Raw genomic sequence first — 18,076 nt, forward strand, 5'->3', positions numbered from 1 at the left:
GAGGTGCTGGGGAACTCACTGATAGATGCAGTGGCTCTAGGAGTTAAACCTCTACAAGATAGGCTGGAGTCCTTGGAAGCGAGACTGCAACAGCCTATAGACAGCACCATACGGACTGAACGCACGCCCACAGAACCCTCTCACAGGGGAGTATCAAGGCCCGAAAGAGGAGAGCCCCTCTCGACCCCGCGGCCCTTTCGAAGGGGCAAAAGACAAGGCCCCAGAGGTCGTCGACGCCTTCGCAAAGCTCCGGGAAGCATATCTGCGGCAGCGTCAGACAGTGCCGGACTTCACGACCCCCGCTCCAGGGGAAGAGTATGATGGAGATGATGACCCAGGCTCGGGAGAGGAGCTGGAAGATGAGGAGCCTCCCTCGCAAGGAGGAGGAATAGAGAGAGGAGGAAGAGTGCAAGCCCAGCGGAGGAAAGAGACTCCGCAAGGAGAAACACCTCGAAGAAGAGGAGGAAGGGATGTTTGATCCGGACAGCATCCGGAATCCGAGATCGTTAGACTGGCAGCCCTCGCCGAGGGTGGCACAGTATATGACCAAGAGACTAAGAAAAGCGCTGGACAAGGAGGTCCGCCAGAGACTTCGAGCAGAGTGCCCGAGGCCAGACCTCCCAGGAAAGGTGGACGAGATGCCGGAGTTAGACCCCAAGATGCTGACTTTCGTTTCAAAGACGAGCAAGGACCCTCGTAAGGGCATTGATAGATCTTGGAGGAGCTGCCAGGAGAAGGTGCTGGACCTGGCTGGGCCACTCGCAAAGATCATGGACCTGGCAGAGAGAGCCAAAGATACAGGGGAAGAAGTCGACCCTGACGCCCTGGCAGGCTGAGCGCAGCGGGCCGTGTGCCTTTTGGGAAATGCAAACTGCGCCATCGCTTCCGAGCGTCGGAGAGGCCTGCTATTGAAAATAGACGAGAAGCTCAGTGATTTAGCCTCTTACGAGGCCGTAGGGGCGGCTCAAGGACTTCTCTTCGGAGAGACCTTCGGCAAAGAGATGGGTCGCTTCGTGGGCACCTACACGTCTCTTGAGAAAGCACAGGCTTCCATCAGGAAAATCTTTCCCAACCGAGTTTTTGGAGGGACCAGTCGTTCCAGGGGTCGTTCGACTGGTCGCAACCGAGGAGGAAGAAGATCCCAGAATCCCAGAGCACAGTACTGGGAGAATAGGCAGCAGGACTCCTTCTTCCCGTCCAGAGGATGCTTCCCAAGGGACCACAGAGGAAGAAGAGCCGACCGTGGCCAAAGTTTCACCCAAGGTGAGAGCAGCGTATTATCCCCCAGTAGGGGGGAGAACTGGCAAATTCTTGAGAAACTGGCGCAAGCTTTCCAGCGACGCTTGGGTGTTACGAGCGGTGGCGGGTATGGGCTTAGAGTTCATCCACCCGCCCGTACAAGAGCGCAGGCCGCATCAGCAGCATCTGGGGCGCGCAGAGCAGTTGCTCCTAGACCGGGAGCTAGGCCTACTAGCAGCAAAGAACGCCATAGAGAGATGCCGAGAAGACCCCATGTTTGTAATCAATATGTTTCTGGTGCACAGAAAAGAGAAGGTGCGCCCAGTTATAAACTTGAAGGCGATGAACGGTTGGGTAGTTTACCGTCACTTCAAGATGGAGGGCATCCATCAGCTCCGGGATTCGCTCAGAGAGAAGGATTGGTTGACGAGACTGGATCTTAAGGATGCCTACCTAACGATACCAATAGCGGAGGAGTTCAGACCTTTCCTAGCTTTTCGCTGGAGAGGACAGCTGTGGCAGTTCAGGACTATGCCCTTCGGGCTTGCCTCAGCGCCTTGGGCCTTTACCAAGGTGATGAAGCCGGTAGCGGCGGCGATAAGAGAGAAGGGAATAAGACTAATCATCTATCTAGACGACCTCCTGCTTCTGGCCGAGGATCGAGAGTCCCTCAAGTATCAGACGCGTTGGGACCAGGATCTACTAGATTCCCTAGGATTCCTGGTGAACATAGAGAAGTCAGATACCGAGTCAGCGCAGAGGCTAGACTTTCTAGGCTTTATACTGGATACTAGGAAGGCGACGCTCGAGCTTCCATCCCGGAAGATCCGAGACATCAAAAGAGAATTGAGAATATGCCTTCAGAAGCAGGTCGTGTCCCTCAGATCTCTAGCGAGGATAGTAGGGCTGTTAGCAGCTTCTATTCAGGCCGTATTTCCAGGGCCGTTACATTACCGAGCTCTGCAGAGGTTGAAGATAAGACATCTGCGGCAAGGCCTGCGATAGCATCAGTTAGTACCGTTGGATCAGGAATCCAAGACGGAGCTGGAATGGTGGTTGAAGAATATGGACGCCTGGAATGGTCGTGCCATTTTCAGAGACAAGCCAGATCTGATTATAGAATCCGACGCCAGTCGCCTGGGCTGGGGCGCTCGGTGTGGAGACCTGCAGACAGGGGGAAAGTGGAGCGAGGAGGAGCTCCGGTTGCACATAAATTGCCTAGAGCTGTTGGCGGGATCCTTTGCGATCAGAGCCTTCACGAAAGGGAAGATGAGGTCATGTGTTCTGCTGAAGATGGACAACATTTCAGCAGTGCGATATATAAACCATCTAGGCGGCGCGAAATCCAGAATGCTAGCAGAGCTAGCGAAGGACTTTTGGCACCTCTGTCTACAGTCAGAGATGTCGGTCACAGCAGAGTACCTCCCCGGGATGCTGAATGTGATAGCAGACTGAAACTCTCGCTACCTCACAGATTCCAGCAATTGGAAACTGGATCCGGCGGTGTTTCGGAGGTTGAGCAAAAGATAGGGACCAGTACACATAGACCTGTTCGCATCCCGGTTGAACGCCCAAACAGCGGACTATTTCAGCTGGAGGCTAGACCCGGGAGCTCAAGGGACAGATGCATTCTTGCAGGAGTGGAGCGGAGGCCCTCATTATGCGTTCCCTCCGTTCTCGATGCTGAGCAGAGTGCTGGCGAGGTGTCGGAGGGAGGCAGCGCAGCTGCTGTTAGTAGCCCCATGCTGGAAGGCGCAAGTGTGGTTCCCGACGCTGATGGAGCTGTGGATTACCCCAGGATTCTCCCAGATGAAGAACACCTGCTCACGGACTCAACTGGGTCGTTGTAACGCTCACCTGATTCCCGTAGAGGCGCCGGTCTTGACTGGGCGTATACCGTATCTTCAAAGGTGATGTGTAACACACGGCTGGCTCTTTGGGCTGGACCTCTGTGCACTGTATGTCTGGCTCGAAGGGTAAGATGTCTGCAGATAGAAAATGTGGGATTAATGAACTGGGTTATTGAATGTCTCTCTCTTCTTCCCTTTCTCTTCTCCTGTAGAACCCCAAAGGTTAACGCTCTCACCTTAGGTAAGTGAACGCCGTGCTCTCCATCTGCCTCGAGGCAGGGTGCTGTAACCAGTTTCTTCACTGGATAAGGGGAGCAGGCCTCTTGACTTCAGAGGACTGCTGTCCGTCGTTTACTGCACGAACGGTAAGTTTCGAGTAATTCTAATGTCTTTAAAGTCTTTAGTAATGATGTCTCTTGTTTTGCAGGGTTCCGGCGATGGCGGATGGCGGGCTGAAGTGAGTTGAAGATGGAGCCTGTGTGATGAATAGAAGCGCCTGGAAGCACGTAAGTAAGCGCTTGTTGCCTGCTTCACGATGCGCTCTAACTGTCTTTTTATTTTGAAGGTACAAGTTCGGGGCGGCTGTAGGGTGCCGGAATACCCACTGGGTTAGATGTGGAAAGGAGTAATGGCACGTGAGTATTAAAGTTCCCCAATGTCTTTAAACGCACCTTGTTTTGTCTTTCAGATGCGGCTGCAGCGCCGAAGGCCTCCGGAGCGTGCATAGAGTTGGTAAGCTTTTGTCTTTCAGATGCCGGAATGCAGTGTGAAGACCTCCGGAGCGCACGAAGAGTAGGTAAGCCTTTGTCTTTCAGATGCCGGAATGCAGCGCGAGGCGTTGGTGACAGCCGATGGACCAGGCAAGTGAAGAGCTGTCACTGAAGACCGTAATGCTAACCTGTTCTTTCTTGTCTTTATAGGTGTTGCTGAAGACTGGATTCAGAATGGTAAGCCTTTTTCCTTAGGCCCAGGATCAGATGCAGAAGACACGATGAGCGTTCTGCTGCTGAGGATGCAGAATAACGCAAAGCAAGATTCATCCATCAGGTGTGGTTTAAATAGCCTCCTGTAGTGCTTAGGTGTCTCCTTCCATAGCCACGCCTAGGTAAGAAAAGAGTTCCTGCTTTCCAGAAGAGTTCCAGTGTTCTGAATCTAGGGAGTGGCTCCTGCCCCACCCAACAGGAAAAGTAGTTCCAAACAGAAGAGGATCAGAGACTCAACTGGCAGGCAAGTAAGCAGCATGGTCTGCTGCAGGTAAGTCCACCCAAGCATTATGAGCCCGGCGCTTCCAGCGCTGGCACTGGGCATATTTATGAGCCTGGTGCCACTGGTCCCAATTGGGACTGGTTGGCACTCGGAACCTGGGTTATGGATCTGCTTCCAAGGGAGTTGGGAAAACCCTGACCTTTTGGAAGCAGAGATCATGACAGTCGTATCATCCTCTGAGAGTGAAGGGGACACTCCCGCTCATCACGCGCAGGATATCAGGAGACGCTGGGCGTTGCCAGGCATTTCGGCTCAGGCTGCGCAGCTTATCGCTGAATCCTGGGCCCCGTCTACGAGAAGGAGCTATGACGCGGCTTGAGCCAAGTGGACTGCCTGGTGCAGAGGGAGAGGTGTTCATCCCGTTTCGGCACCTGTAGTAATGATTTTGAACTTTTTGGCCCAGTTGCACAAGGGGGCAAAGCGTTTCGCACCATAGGGGTGTACAGGTCCACCATATCCGCAGGGCACCTCCCTATCAAGGGCGTCCCAGCAGGAGAACACCCAGCAGTGGTTCGACTCATTAGGGGAGTCAAGTTTTCGGCACCCCCAGAGCCTCGATATAAGTCAATCTGGGATGTGATGTCTGTGCTTAAACTGCTGGAAAGTTGGCCAAGCAACAAATATTTGTCACTAAAGAAACTGTCAGGTAAGCTGGCAATGCTGCTGTGTCTAGTATCTTGTAAACGCGTGTCAGACGTAAGAGCCCTAGAGTATCCTTTACAATAGTGGGGAGAACTAAGACTGGGACATCTTCCGTCCACTATCCATATTTTCCGAGTAGACCTAAGTGGTGTGTAGCCGGCTGCGTGAAGGAGTACGAGTGCAGGACGGCAGAATTCAGAGCAGCGAACGCTAGGCAATTGCTTATAGCGCGCAGGAAGCCTCTCAAAGGGGTATCCACGGCGACCATTACCAGATGGGTGAAAGAGATCATGCAAGCGGCAGGTATAGATGTGGGGAAGTATGGAGCGCATTCAGTGCGCGGAGCTATGGCATCTAAAGCTTTTAAGACAGGGGTTTCTCTTAGAGATATCATGCTAGCAGCAGACTGGTCGAATGATCGAACTTTTAAGGAATTCTATTTCAAGCCAACCGAGGGTTTAGCGGTCACAGTGTTGGGGAGCTTTGAACAAGCATAATGCTTGCCTCGAGTCTTGTCATAGAATATAGATTACCCCTGCTATCTGTGCAGGGAGTATTAATTCTATTAAAGACCAGGAGGCGAGCATTAAATTCCCACCCGAGTAATGTATTGAGCATAATATTGGATGATAGTATGTGATAATGATATGATGATATCGTCAATACATGGACACCTCCCTGATTTTTCTGATTTCTTTTATTCCTAGGAGAGGAGCAGAAGAATAATTGATGTAGGAGACTAGCAGAGGTAGTCGCCTGGGTCGAGGAAGTTCGACATTTCGTTTGGAGTGGTTCAAGTCATTGCCTGTTGCAGGACTTAGTGTGGAGTTCGCAGGTGGAGTTCGCTGTGTGACTTTCAGAGCGAGTAAAAGGGAGGAGGAGCTCAGGGCAGGATGTGGTCATATCTGAGCAAGGAGTGAGATGGACTACAGAGACTATGGGGATTGTAGTTCTAACGAAGAAAAGTATGTTCAGACTGATTTTTCAGTGTTTTGTTATGGTTTTTGAGTTTGTTGAAACTTCTGAAGACTAGTGAATTAAAGAAGTTGAAGCATAATGCTCGCCTCCTAGTCTTTAATAGAATTAATACTCCCTGTGCAGATAGCAGGGGTAATCTATATTGTTTCCCTTTTTTTCTCTCCCCCTATTCTTTCCAGTAACCTTGAATACACCATGGAGTAATGTTATGATCTTTTAATTCGGGCAAAACATGCAACCATCGAAAAATGACATGGTGTACCATTACATGTTCATATACACATAACACTGGGAAAATTGGTTTGCTTTTCCCTGGACATGTGCACAGTGATCATTTTGTAACTGCAATGTTACAAACTTGTTTTATTTCTTTGTATGAAATTGATCAGCCTTGACAAGGACCGGTAGAGTCGAAACACGTGTTGGCCTTAACTTTGGAAACTTCAATTTTACTGGATCAAAATTGAAATTTAAGCAGTACTTTTACATAAGAAACTCTATTTTGTGAACTATTTAAAGTCTGATGAGAACCCCACAAAACTGACGCGGCGCAACAATGTGATAAGCTGTTATTTAGGCCTCAGTTCTTGCTGTGATAGGGTTACATACTAACAATTGGGCTCTGTGATAGGTACTAAGGAGACCACGTGTGATGCCACACCCTTCAGGATCCGTCTAAGGTGCTGTACACTCTGGTGCAGGAAGCATCCTGAAGGCTTTTCACCTCTCCTTCTGCCTGAAGCCGTGGGTGGGGTCAGAATTCTGACCCTGCCCTCTGCCTGATACAAGAAAAGGCAGGTGGCGGGTTCAAGGGCGTCTCCCGACCGTCTTCCCCCAACATGATAACTTCTGGGGAAAGGGGGAAGCCCAAGAGAAGAAAACTGCTGTAGCTCAGGTAAGTTTTTAAAATGAAAAGAAATGTTGCATTTGTGTGATTGACAGTGTATCTTTGTGTTCTGATGGGAGCAGTGTGAATGACTGAAAGAAGCTGTATGCGTGTGTGACTGCTTGTGTGATTGCTGTATATGTTTTTATGAATGTGTGGGTCTATGTGAGTAGGTGGTCTGGTGGGTGCTGTGTGAATGATCGAAAGAAACTGTTTGGATGTGTGAATGCTGTAAATGTGTATATGAGAGCCTGATTCTGAGATCTGTGTAAATTAAGAAAAGTGCCATTCTGTGATAGATGGACACTTATATTACATGGAGCTTGCAATCAGTTGCTGAATGAATGTGTCTGTGTGAGTAATTGTTCTGGTGAGTGCTGTATGAATGAATGAAAGAAGATGTATGAATGGTGTGAATGTGTACATGAATGTTTATATCTGAATGAGTATATAAATCGTGTGAATAGTATATGAATGTATCTGAATGTGTATATAAATGGTGTGAATAGGTGTTTAGGCTGATTTGGTCTAATACATTTCCTCGTACGAAGAATCATCAATTTATTTTGTCAGGTTAATTTTGCCTCATATATATGTGGGGGTGACCCCCGCAGCCCACCCTTAAACACCTGACATTCATTATTACCCCTAAACCCTCTCTCCACATATGTATGTGGCAAAAAGTGCAAGAAATTCTCCTTTGAGGAAATGTATTGCACAGTAATCTACCAATCCCTGAATATATATATATATATATATATATATATATATATATATATATATATATATATATATATGAATATATGTATCTGAATGTGTATATAAATGGTGTGAATATGCATATGAATGTATGTATCTGAATGTGTATATGAATGGTGTGAATGTGTATATGAATCCATGTATCTGAATGAGTATATACATTTTGTGAATGTGTGTATCTGGGTAAGTGTTCTCATCGGTCCTGTGTGAATGATTGAGTGGGGTGTGCGTATCTGAAAAGGCTGGGGCTTGGAGGAGGCATCGGTACAGGGTATTATTTTTGGATATCTATGATAAAGTAAGCCTGATATCTGTTATTACGTGGCTAGACTGGCATATGTTGATGCAACCAGTCTAGCTATGATTTCTTTCTGTGGCATAGAATTATTTTCTGGTCATTAATGGTAAAGCAACCATGGTTAAGTGTTATGACGTGACTATGCAGGTTTGTTTTCATGAAGACTGTTTGGACTTTTTATTTTATTTTCGCATGACATTTTTAATGACCAAGTCAACAGTAGTATGTTCTTAAGAGGGGGATACTGGCATTATGCACTAAGCAAATGCATATTTCTATATATGAATGCTGTCCAAAATTGGTGCTGCCTGCATAGAAATGTATGGCCATAGCCAGGGTAATAATGTTTTTATACTGGCATTTATTGTGGTGGAAGGTATCATGAAAACGCAGTGGTAAATACCCCCTTGCACTGTTGATGACTTTCATCTATTTATTTTTTTATGAGTTAACCTGCAAAACTGATTGCAAGGTGTCTGGCTTTGTACCCTATTTTTCACAGAAAATGTGCTGTATAATGTACCATTTTAGCCAATTATTCAAAAGAAAATCGTGAGGGCAGAACCATCCACACCCCGAACTCTACGTCGTTGGTGTGGGCTCCCTCACTATGCTCGGACGTGCTCAGAAATTGGTGGGAAATATTTACACCCCACCAATTAAAAATAAACCAGCCACCACTGGGCAGCAGTTGTGCTATACAAGACCAGACACGTGAAAAGAGGACTTGCATTGAAGTGAATGCTGAAAAGAGACCCTTGTGAGAACTAGCAAAATGAAAATGTGAGCTAGACCAAGAGAGAGGGAGAAAAACACATATGCGCTTGAAAATGGGGGGGGCAATAAAGAGAAGGCGAAGATTGAAAGTGAGAGAAGAGAGTGGGGGCAGAAACAATGAGAAAGGGAAATAATTGAACGGGGGCAAAAAAAGAAGTAAAGTGGCAGGGAGAGAGCATAACTGACTAGGAGCAAATGGAGCGCGAAAGAAGGAAGCGAGTGTGAACAAGAAACAAAGAGTGTAAGTGAGTAGATGAGAAAGGGTGAGGGCGTGAGTCAGAGAGCGGAAAAACAACATACATGTGTCTGTATAAAAGGGTTAACGTCCAAGAGTGTCTGAAAGAGAACCTATGAGGGACAGGGATTAAAAAAGTGATTCACCGAGAGAAGGATGCGCTTGCAGACTGGCTCAAATATATTGATTTTGAGGTATCTGAAGAAGTTTTAATAATGGACCCTTCAAAAGTGTTGAACTAGATAAAGAGGCAAGATTGGATTGATACACAAAGCAAAAGGTCAACTTATAAATTACCACTGAATTTGGAACACAAATTAAGATGCTGGAACCAACTTCCGAGATATCTCTCAAAATTTTGCAGGCCCCAAATATCGTGACTTGTTCATGCAGTTAAGACTGAACATTTTACCTACTATGGAAGTACTCAGTGTGAGGAAACTGAATGATAAAATGTCCTGCTCTTGCCGATTTTGCAAGAGGAGTGTAAAAATGGAATCAAACATCTGATAACAGAATGTAATATGCTTACTTCCACGAGACAGAAACACATGATCAAAGTTGCCAAGCAATATAGAACTCTATCTGTGGATGAATGCTGGAAACTGTTTCTAATTGGCGAAAATTACTCAGTGATATTCGCTGTGATCAAATTGATAGAAAACGTTTTGGGTTTGTAAATGAAGTGAAATGTAAGAATAAATGTCTATGACAACATGAATTGACATGCAAGGGATTGCTTGTTTCCTATTGAGTAACCTTTAAATGCAATGTGCTTTGCAAAAAAGTGTGATGTATCTTTCAGCCTAATGAATTGCTCTCAAGTTGATGCCTGACAAATGTTTTTATGAAAGTTTTTTATGAAAGCATTTGGGTAAGCACTGTTGGCAAGGGCTGTCTGTGGCTGTGTGGCTCCCTGGACCCTTTTGTCACACCTGAATTATCCATCTTCACAGTACGGTTTCCATATGGAACACCAACATACTTAAGGACTTGAAGCTATACAGCTAAATTGTGCATTTAAATTGTGCATTTACACTTGTGTTTCACGTGTTTGTTAGGTTTTGTTTAGCTGCAGAGTGAAATCCCCACCCATTTACCCAGAAGTCTTTTTACAACGAGTGCGCGCACATTTGCGCGCATGCATTTGGGTAAGCGCTGTTGGCAAGGACTGGCTGTGGCTGTGTGGCTCCCTGGACCCTTTCGTCACACCTAAATTACACATCTAAACAGTACGGTTTCCATATGGAACACCAACATACTTAAGGACTTGAAGCTATACAGCTAAATTGTGCATTTAAATTGTGCATTTACACTTGTGTTTTACGTGTTTGTTAGGTTTTGTTTAGCTGCAGAGTGAAAACCCCACCCATTTACCCAGAAGTCTTTTTACAGCGAGCCCGCGCACATTTGCGCGCATGCATTTGGGTAAGCGCTGTTGGCAAGGGCTGTCGGTGGCTGTCTTAGGCTGGGATGGTGGGTGTGGATCAGATCTTAATCCTTTACTGCTGTGAGTTTCGTGTCCTACCCACTTTCTCTTATAATCACATTCTCACGCTTGATTGCTTGATGCACACGAACGCACATTATTACGTACGAGGCGTGAGCTCCTTCCTGTTTGTACAGCGTTACTTGTACCGTCCTTTGTAGGCTGAAGCGGAAAACAATTAACCACATGCTCAAAACCGATATGCTGACTAAAGTTGAAACGTTGCGCTCTCTGCTTAAAAGCAATGTTAAGTCACGGCCAGACGCACAATTAGTTGAAGATTTATTATAAGTATTGCAGAACGTAACACACAGCAGGCGCCCTCCTCAAAAGAAAACTTACACAAACATTCTCATTAGAATAAGCACATCAATACATTCCAGTTAGAATCTGGTTACATCATAATGTAATTGAGTTGCACTGTGATAACTTAAAGTAAGCCTGACCTTTTCTAAAGTTAATAAGCTACTAAATCTCAACACATCTCCTTCCTTTAAACAGGAGCATTTAACCCAAGTAATAATCATTAAACTTAGTTGGTCTGTTCCTGAGTCTGTTTGCTTTCACACCACTATCAGTGTTAATATTGCGGTCACACTCAAAATTCACTACTCTACTTGCATTAGATCCAGGCACTAGAGCTTCTTCCTCATAAGACAAATTCTGGTCCGGCTCCTCACTTCCTTCACTAACAACCTTATTGCTTTTGGCAAGTCTAGACATTGCCCAACATTCACCACCCTCCATTATAACAACATTCCCCCTTATGGCTGCAATTTTCTTGGGACCAATAAATTTACTGGTAATGCATTTAGGAGATACTCTGGGATTTTTGATGTAAGCCCAGTCCCCAATAGACCAAATCATTCCTCCAGTAGACTTTTTTGCATCAAACGAACTTTGTACTCATTCTGAGTCTCCCTAACTAGATCCATGACTTTTTCTCTGTCAATATGTATACTCTTCGCTAGGTTTAGCCAACCTGGACACAGCCTTGTCCCAGGGTGTCTACCCTTGAGAGATGAAAAAGGTGAGATACCAGTAACAGAGTGTGGGGTTACACAGTAGCTCCAGACCATCTCCCTAAGAACCGTCTGCCACTTCAATCCCGATGCCATGGACAACTGTAATCCACCCTTAAGGAACCTATTCATTCTTTCAACCAAGCCATTCGCTCTGGGTTGGTACAATGCCGTCCTGTAATGTTTGATACCATATCTATTAAAAAATTCCACCATTCCACCATGTCCGAACAAAACTGGACCCCATTGTCTGAGATGAGCTCCGAGGGAAACCCCTCCCTGTAAAACACTTCCTCAAAGAAAGTGATCATTTGTGAAGTAGTTGCCTCCCTTATAGGTTTCCACTCAACCCATTTTGAGTGATAATCTACTAGGACAATGAGGTATTTGAAATCTTCACCTAATTCCTGAATGGGTCCCATCAAATCCACTGCTAACTTCCTCCAAGGCTCTGCTGGGACACTAACCGGCCTTAACGGGGTATCTCTGACAACTTTACTTTTATCACTCTTTTCACATTCCTTGCAATTTCTGACACGTCTCTCCACTTCACTATCTATCCCTGGCCACCAAAATGATTGCCTTATGTGTCTTTTGGTGCCCCCCATCCCCAGATGGCCCTGGTGGGCTATGTCCACTAGCTTGGATCTAATTTCATAGGGCGGTATAATCCTCATCCCTTTTCTGAGTTGAGACCCGTCCTCCGACAAATTCAATTCCTCCTTGACATTTTGAAACGCATCAAACTTCCTCTCCACCAGATCCTTTCTGGGCCAACCTGCTTTGACCCAGACTTTTACTTGGCCCAATACCTCATCCAGATTGTCAGCAGACACCCATTCCTCTTTACTTATCGCATTGTGCACCATTTCACAAATACTAACCGTAGATTCCACATTCGCATTCTTGAAATCTCTGGCCTGAATAGGTAGTCTGGAAAGACAATCAGCAATTACATTTTCACCACCAGGAACATACACCATCCTGAAATCATATGCCAACAAATCAATCATCCACCGGGATATCCTGGGCGAACCTTTAGTCCAGTCGGCACTGCCTAACAACTGAACCAAAGGTTTGTGATCCGTTTTTACAGTGAACGATTGGCCCCATAGGAAAAATTTGAAATGGCCTACTGCCCATGACACTGCTAAAGCTTCTCTCTCCACCACAGAGTAGTTGTTCTCCGCCCCCCTCAGTGGCCGGGAGGCAAAAGCTATGACATGTTCAATGCTCCCTTCATACTGAAAAAGGGTGGCCCCAAGCCCTAACATGCTCGCATCCACAGCAAGCACCGTTTTCCTTCCAGCTACAAACCCACCCAAAGAGGGTGCTTCTACTATGCCCTCTTTAATTTTGTCAAAGGCTTTCTGACATTCATCCGACCACACATATCTGGAACCTTTCTTCAATAAATCTCTCAAAGGAGACGAGATATTACAGAACCCATCAACAAATTTGTGATAATATTCCGCCAACCCGATGAAAGATCGCAACTGTTCCTTATCAAGGGGTTGGGGAGCACCCACAATGCTATCCACCAAGGACTTTCTAGGAGAAATGCCATTGCAAGAAATCTTGTGCCCCAAATAATCTACTTCTGTCATGGCAATTCTGCATTTTTCTCTTTGTACGGTTAAACCAGCATCCTTAAGTCTAATTAAAACAGATCTTAAAGCATTGTCATGTTCAACAATATTCTTGGCAAAAATAAGAATGTCATCCTGAAATACAGTTACATTGCTAAGGCCTTTAAGTACTGTTTCCATCACTCTTTGGAAGACAGATGCCGCTGAGGCCAAGCCAAAGGGCATACGTTTATACATGAAAACACCTTCCGGAGTAATAAATGCAGTTAACTGTTGACACTCCTCAGACAACGGGACCTGGTGGTATGCAGACGAAAGATCAATAATGGAAAACAGTTTAGGCTCTCCCAGTGTGGACAGAATTTCCGAAATATTCGGCAAGGGATGTCTCTCAACTACAATGTTCCTATTGAGACTACGTAAGTCGACACACAACCTCATTTTGCCATTGGCTTTAGTAACCATAACGATGGGGGACAGCCATTCTGTAGCTACTACCGGTTCAATAACCCCTTTGACCATCAGGCTGTCAAGTTCTTCTTTAAGTTGCGCCTTCATCTTCAATGGCACCTGGCGAACCAAGTCCCTCAGAAAACACTTCAGGAAATTCCTTCGTCCAGAAATCCCCCACTTCGGCAATCGTAACTGGAACAGATGCACTAGCTTGTACTACTATACCCAATTTCTTCTGTTCTTCCCAACCTAGTAAGGAAGCTCCCTTTTCCGCCACAAGGAATGTCGCTTGACAGTTTCTACCCTTGTAGCACACTCCTGCAGAGAATTGGCCGACGATATCTATATCAGAGTTTGCATATCCACATACTCTAATGCTGGTGGGAAGAATAACGGCATCATCCTGTTTTAGAACATTTCTCAATGTGTCCCTCGATATGATAGACCATGGTGAACAAGAGTCCACTTTCATTGAGAGTTCAACCCCATCAATCCAGAACGTGTCCACAGGGCCTTTAGTATTAGTGGACAATTCCGAAATCTGAAACACATGTTTATGGGTCATCTCTTGTATGGCAGAAGTTTGATGACTATGGTATCCTGCCTTGATGTCACCCTCCTCATGATTCAACATTTTGGGTTCCACACAGTTGATTGATTTATTTTTGCAAACATTTGCAAAATGACCCTTGCTTTTACATCTGAAACATTCTGCATACTTGGCAGGGCATGAGGGAAAATTCATTCCATGTCTGGAGCTGCCACAGCGAGAACACATGCCTTTTGCATTCCAAACTCCTTTCCTTATCGTAGAGGAATTACCCCTCCTCTATTGATCCACCACACACACCGAGGCTTGATCAGAATTTGATTTGTCAATCTTGAGTTCCTTGACGTACTCCGAGGTTTGTTCAATGCTTCTCGCCATCTCAATTGCCTCTTGAAGGACCATATCTTTTGCAAGTAACTTCTCCTGAATTCTTGGATTATTTGTGCATCTGACCAGTTGGTCCCTGATGAGAGAATCTGCTTGCTGCTCAAAGTCACACGTATAACTTAATGATCTGAGACAAGCAACATATGATTCCACAGATTCTGATTTCTCTTGAACTCTCTGAAAGAATTTATGCCGCTCGAAACTGACATTCTTCTTTGGCTCAAAGTGGTCCCGAAGTTGTTTGAGGGCAAATGAGTATTCATCCATATCACCAGCTCCAAGGTCTCTATTTCTAGGAAGTCCATCATAAATTCTGCGCCCTTCAGTGCCGAGATTATGAAGAAGGAGAGCTTTCTTCCGTGCAGCGGGAAATCTGTCCCCACCCATGGCCACCAAATAGTTCTCAAATACATCTTTCCACCGATCCCATGGGATGACAGGACGGCCCGGTTCGCTGACAAAAGGAAGAGGGGGTGGAATAGAGGTCATGTTTTGTCTTGGACAGAAACACTCTGTGCACACAATAGAATCCGGAGGCTGGGATTTGTGTGGTTGGGTGTGGAGCCACAAACAATTGAAGTCAAGAAATGTGAAATGAACAATGAACAGTACTTTTTCACTTTCACTTTTATAAATCCCTTTGGACTGCCTTCAATACTGCTTGTATTCCCTTTGTTTTAGCAGTGACATGCGGAATTGGGGATGTCAGTATTGTGCAGGTGCTAAAAAAAAAACAAGCTTTTGATTGGTTAAGCGTGTTCCCCTTTAAACAAGATTTTAGTTCTTCCGTGGATGACAATGGGCTTTGGCGAAATTCCACACACGTACAGAGAGTCACACGGGAGATCCGGAGTAAACAATGCCCTTATCCCAGCCAATGGTAGCACTCTGCTGGGCGTGATGCCACAATGAGGGCTGGCGAGTTGATACGCAGTGAGGTGGGCGTGTTGAGAATGTCAGTGCCGTAGCGAACTTCCTTTGTGGCTCACGCCGAGGTGCGCGCCGCACAAGCGCGAGCCTCTGTGAGCGAGTAGGCCTCGAGCCAGGCTGCGGTGGGCCGTTGCAGTGACCCACCAAATACCACCCAAATGCAGCAACCAGGACCCGCGGGCACAGTACTCACGCGGACGTCAGCCGGATCAGTCGCTCCCTCCGCCTGCCTCTCGCCTGTTGTGTCGGAGGAGGGAGGCGTCGGAACCTTGGATCAGCACTGCAGGAGCCAACGAGGGCGAACAAACACGAGCGGGTCCTCAGGGTGCCCTAGCCTCGTCGCCAATGTTAAGTCACGGCCAGACGCACAATTAGTTGAAGATTTATTATAAGTATTGCAGAACGTAACACACAGCAGGCGCCCTCCTCAAGAGGCAGCCTGCAACTGCTTTTACATACAAAAGAAAACTTACACAAACATTCTCATTAGAATAAGCACATCAATACATTCCAGTTAGAATCTGGTTACATCATAATGTAATTGAGTTGCACTGTGATAACTTAAAGTAAGTCTGAACTTTTCTAAAGTTAATAAGCTACTAAATCTCAACAAGCAAGCATAAATCTCGTCTTACGAAAGACAGAACTCCCTTGACTCGAGCGAGAGCTCAATCGCTGTCAGTTGACATCAGACGTTTTTATTTGGTTGAGACTATTAAACCAAACCTGAAACAAAACGTCTCTCCCTTATTTTAGCGACGTCACAATGCAATCAATTCCTGTAATTATCCACTTAGAACAGCTATCCGGCACACCAGTTGTGATGGCAGGATTTGGCAATGAACAGAATCACTTGAGCTTGTCAGCCACTTTTGGCTTGAATCACGCTGACGTCCCTTTTGTAGCAGTCACGTTAGATTTAGTGAATATAGAATCACCCATCAAGGCTACAAACTTCGACCCCACGTGCAAAGACCCTAGCCTTTTGAGCGCGCCCACCTTTACACCAATTCACATTCCCACGTCATTGCCGTTACTAACTCACAATGCCTCCAGAACTCGAGAGGCACAACTTGACATGACTCATTGTTCGAATCTGTCACAATCACCGGAAATGTTTGGGAACAATTCAAAGAACTCTTCTGCATTATTAATATCCTTTTCCCAGCATATTCCTTCGGTAGTGCCTCACACTCATAATCCTACCCCTACTCACAACCATGAGCCTTGTTCATATATCTTACTTCAACCTACGCTGACAGCTATGAATTTAGCACTTTCGTCATTGTCGAAACTTTATGAAACATTTGACGCCAGAGTTAGCTCACAAGCTGACTTATTAAAAAACATATGAAATGAGTACCATGTTGACGACTCATTGCATAAGACTAACGGTTGCTCTCAATGAATGTCCACACTTCTGGAGGCTTTCAGCTAGAAAACAACCTATTAAGAATATGTCCCCTAGAGGGAAATGACTCTATGGCTCAGACTCATGACGCCACCTCCTAGAATGGCGTGGGATCCACATTGAAAGCTTCTGCTGACACAGGTGACCCTAAAGTTATATCAGATGGATTTGCTGTCACTGAGACACTAGTGCCGGCCTCTTGTTCCACGAACACAGTGGCCTTAAGATCAAATCCAACTCCAAATATAGATAACGGAGGCACATCAAAAACTCTGCTGAAGAAAAGGAACAGAACAAGTGCTGGAGAGAAAATTATAACATTGGGAACTAAGAACAAAAGGACATTACAATCTTTTGTAAACCTGTTAGAACCATGACTAACATGTCATCACAGCTGAATCAGCAGAAGAAAAGTAAACATGTGAAAAATACTGCTTCATCTAATCAAACCACTACAAAACAATTTATCAAAAATCTGACAAAACCAAAAAAAGTAATCGACGTTACTGCGGCCATCACTAAAAATAAAGCAAAGGTAAACAAAAATATATGTATATATAGTGTTGGGGAAAGTATGAGAAAGAAACCAAGGACGAAAGCATAAATTATTATTTGGTGCTATTGTATTTTTTGTAATTTTTGATTAAATCCTGATTAAATATGCATGTATCATTATCATCAGCTATGCGAAGCTATTGTTACTTCATGATTGTTTTTCTTTACTTTTTGATTTATTCTTAAATATGGAATAATACAGGGTTGCAGCCTAGTATCCTCCAATTGGAGGTACAGGAAGCTTAGCCTTCCATAACTTTAGAACTAAGTTTTCAATAATTCCCAAAGGACACATTTTCTTGTGTGAATTTCTGTATATCCCTCAGTCCCCACTGAAGAAGAGGGGGGCCGTTTTGGTTCATAGAGCCAGAGAGAGTAAACAGACAGTTACAAATAAAATGAGAGAAACAGAGTCAGAATGGCTGAATAAGCTAGGGATAGTGCGCTGAGAGTGACAGAGAGAATAATAGAGCAGAATAGAGGAGGAATTGTTGAAATAAGCAGCGAGGGTGCACTGGTACAACTAGAAAATAACGGAGAAAAAGAGGGATTGTAATTGGTTACTTATAACACGCTATACCCAGAGCGCGTTGCCCCTGAGCTATCCTCCCGAGACTCCCAAGTAAGAATGGCTTAAAATGCCAGACAAATTACACTGAGTGCAACAGAGAATTAAAGAGGAAAATATAGGGAGAATGACTGAAAGCAAAGAAATCACCAATTCAAAAAATGCAGAAAAAGAATGAAAGAGGTTTAGAGA

At 45.3% G+C, this 18,076-nt stretch overlaps 1 protein-coding gene across 2 annotated transcripts in view; it reads right to left on the reverse strand.

Moving 5' to 3' along the window:
• Window positions 1–18,076, reverse strand: part of LOC138575469 (phospholipid-transporting ATPase IK-like) — a 1,193,252-nt gene that overhangs the window by 489,470 nt on the left and 685,706 nt on the right. The gene's annotated exons all lie outside the window — the stretch shown is intronic.

The sequence above is a fragment of the Ambystoma mexicanum genome, chromosome 1p, assembly GCF_040938575.1.
Source record: "Ambystoma mexicanum isolate Mex_15411 chromosome 1p, UKY_AmexF1_1, whole genome shotgun sequence".
Classification (NCBI taxonomy): Eukaryota; Metazoa; Chordata; class Amphibia; order Caudata; family Ambystomatidae; genus Ambystoma; species Ambystoma mexicanum.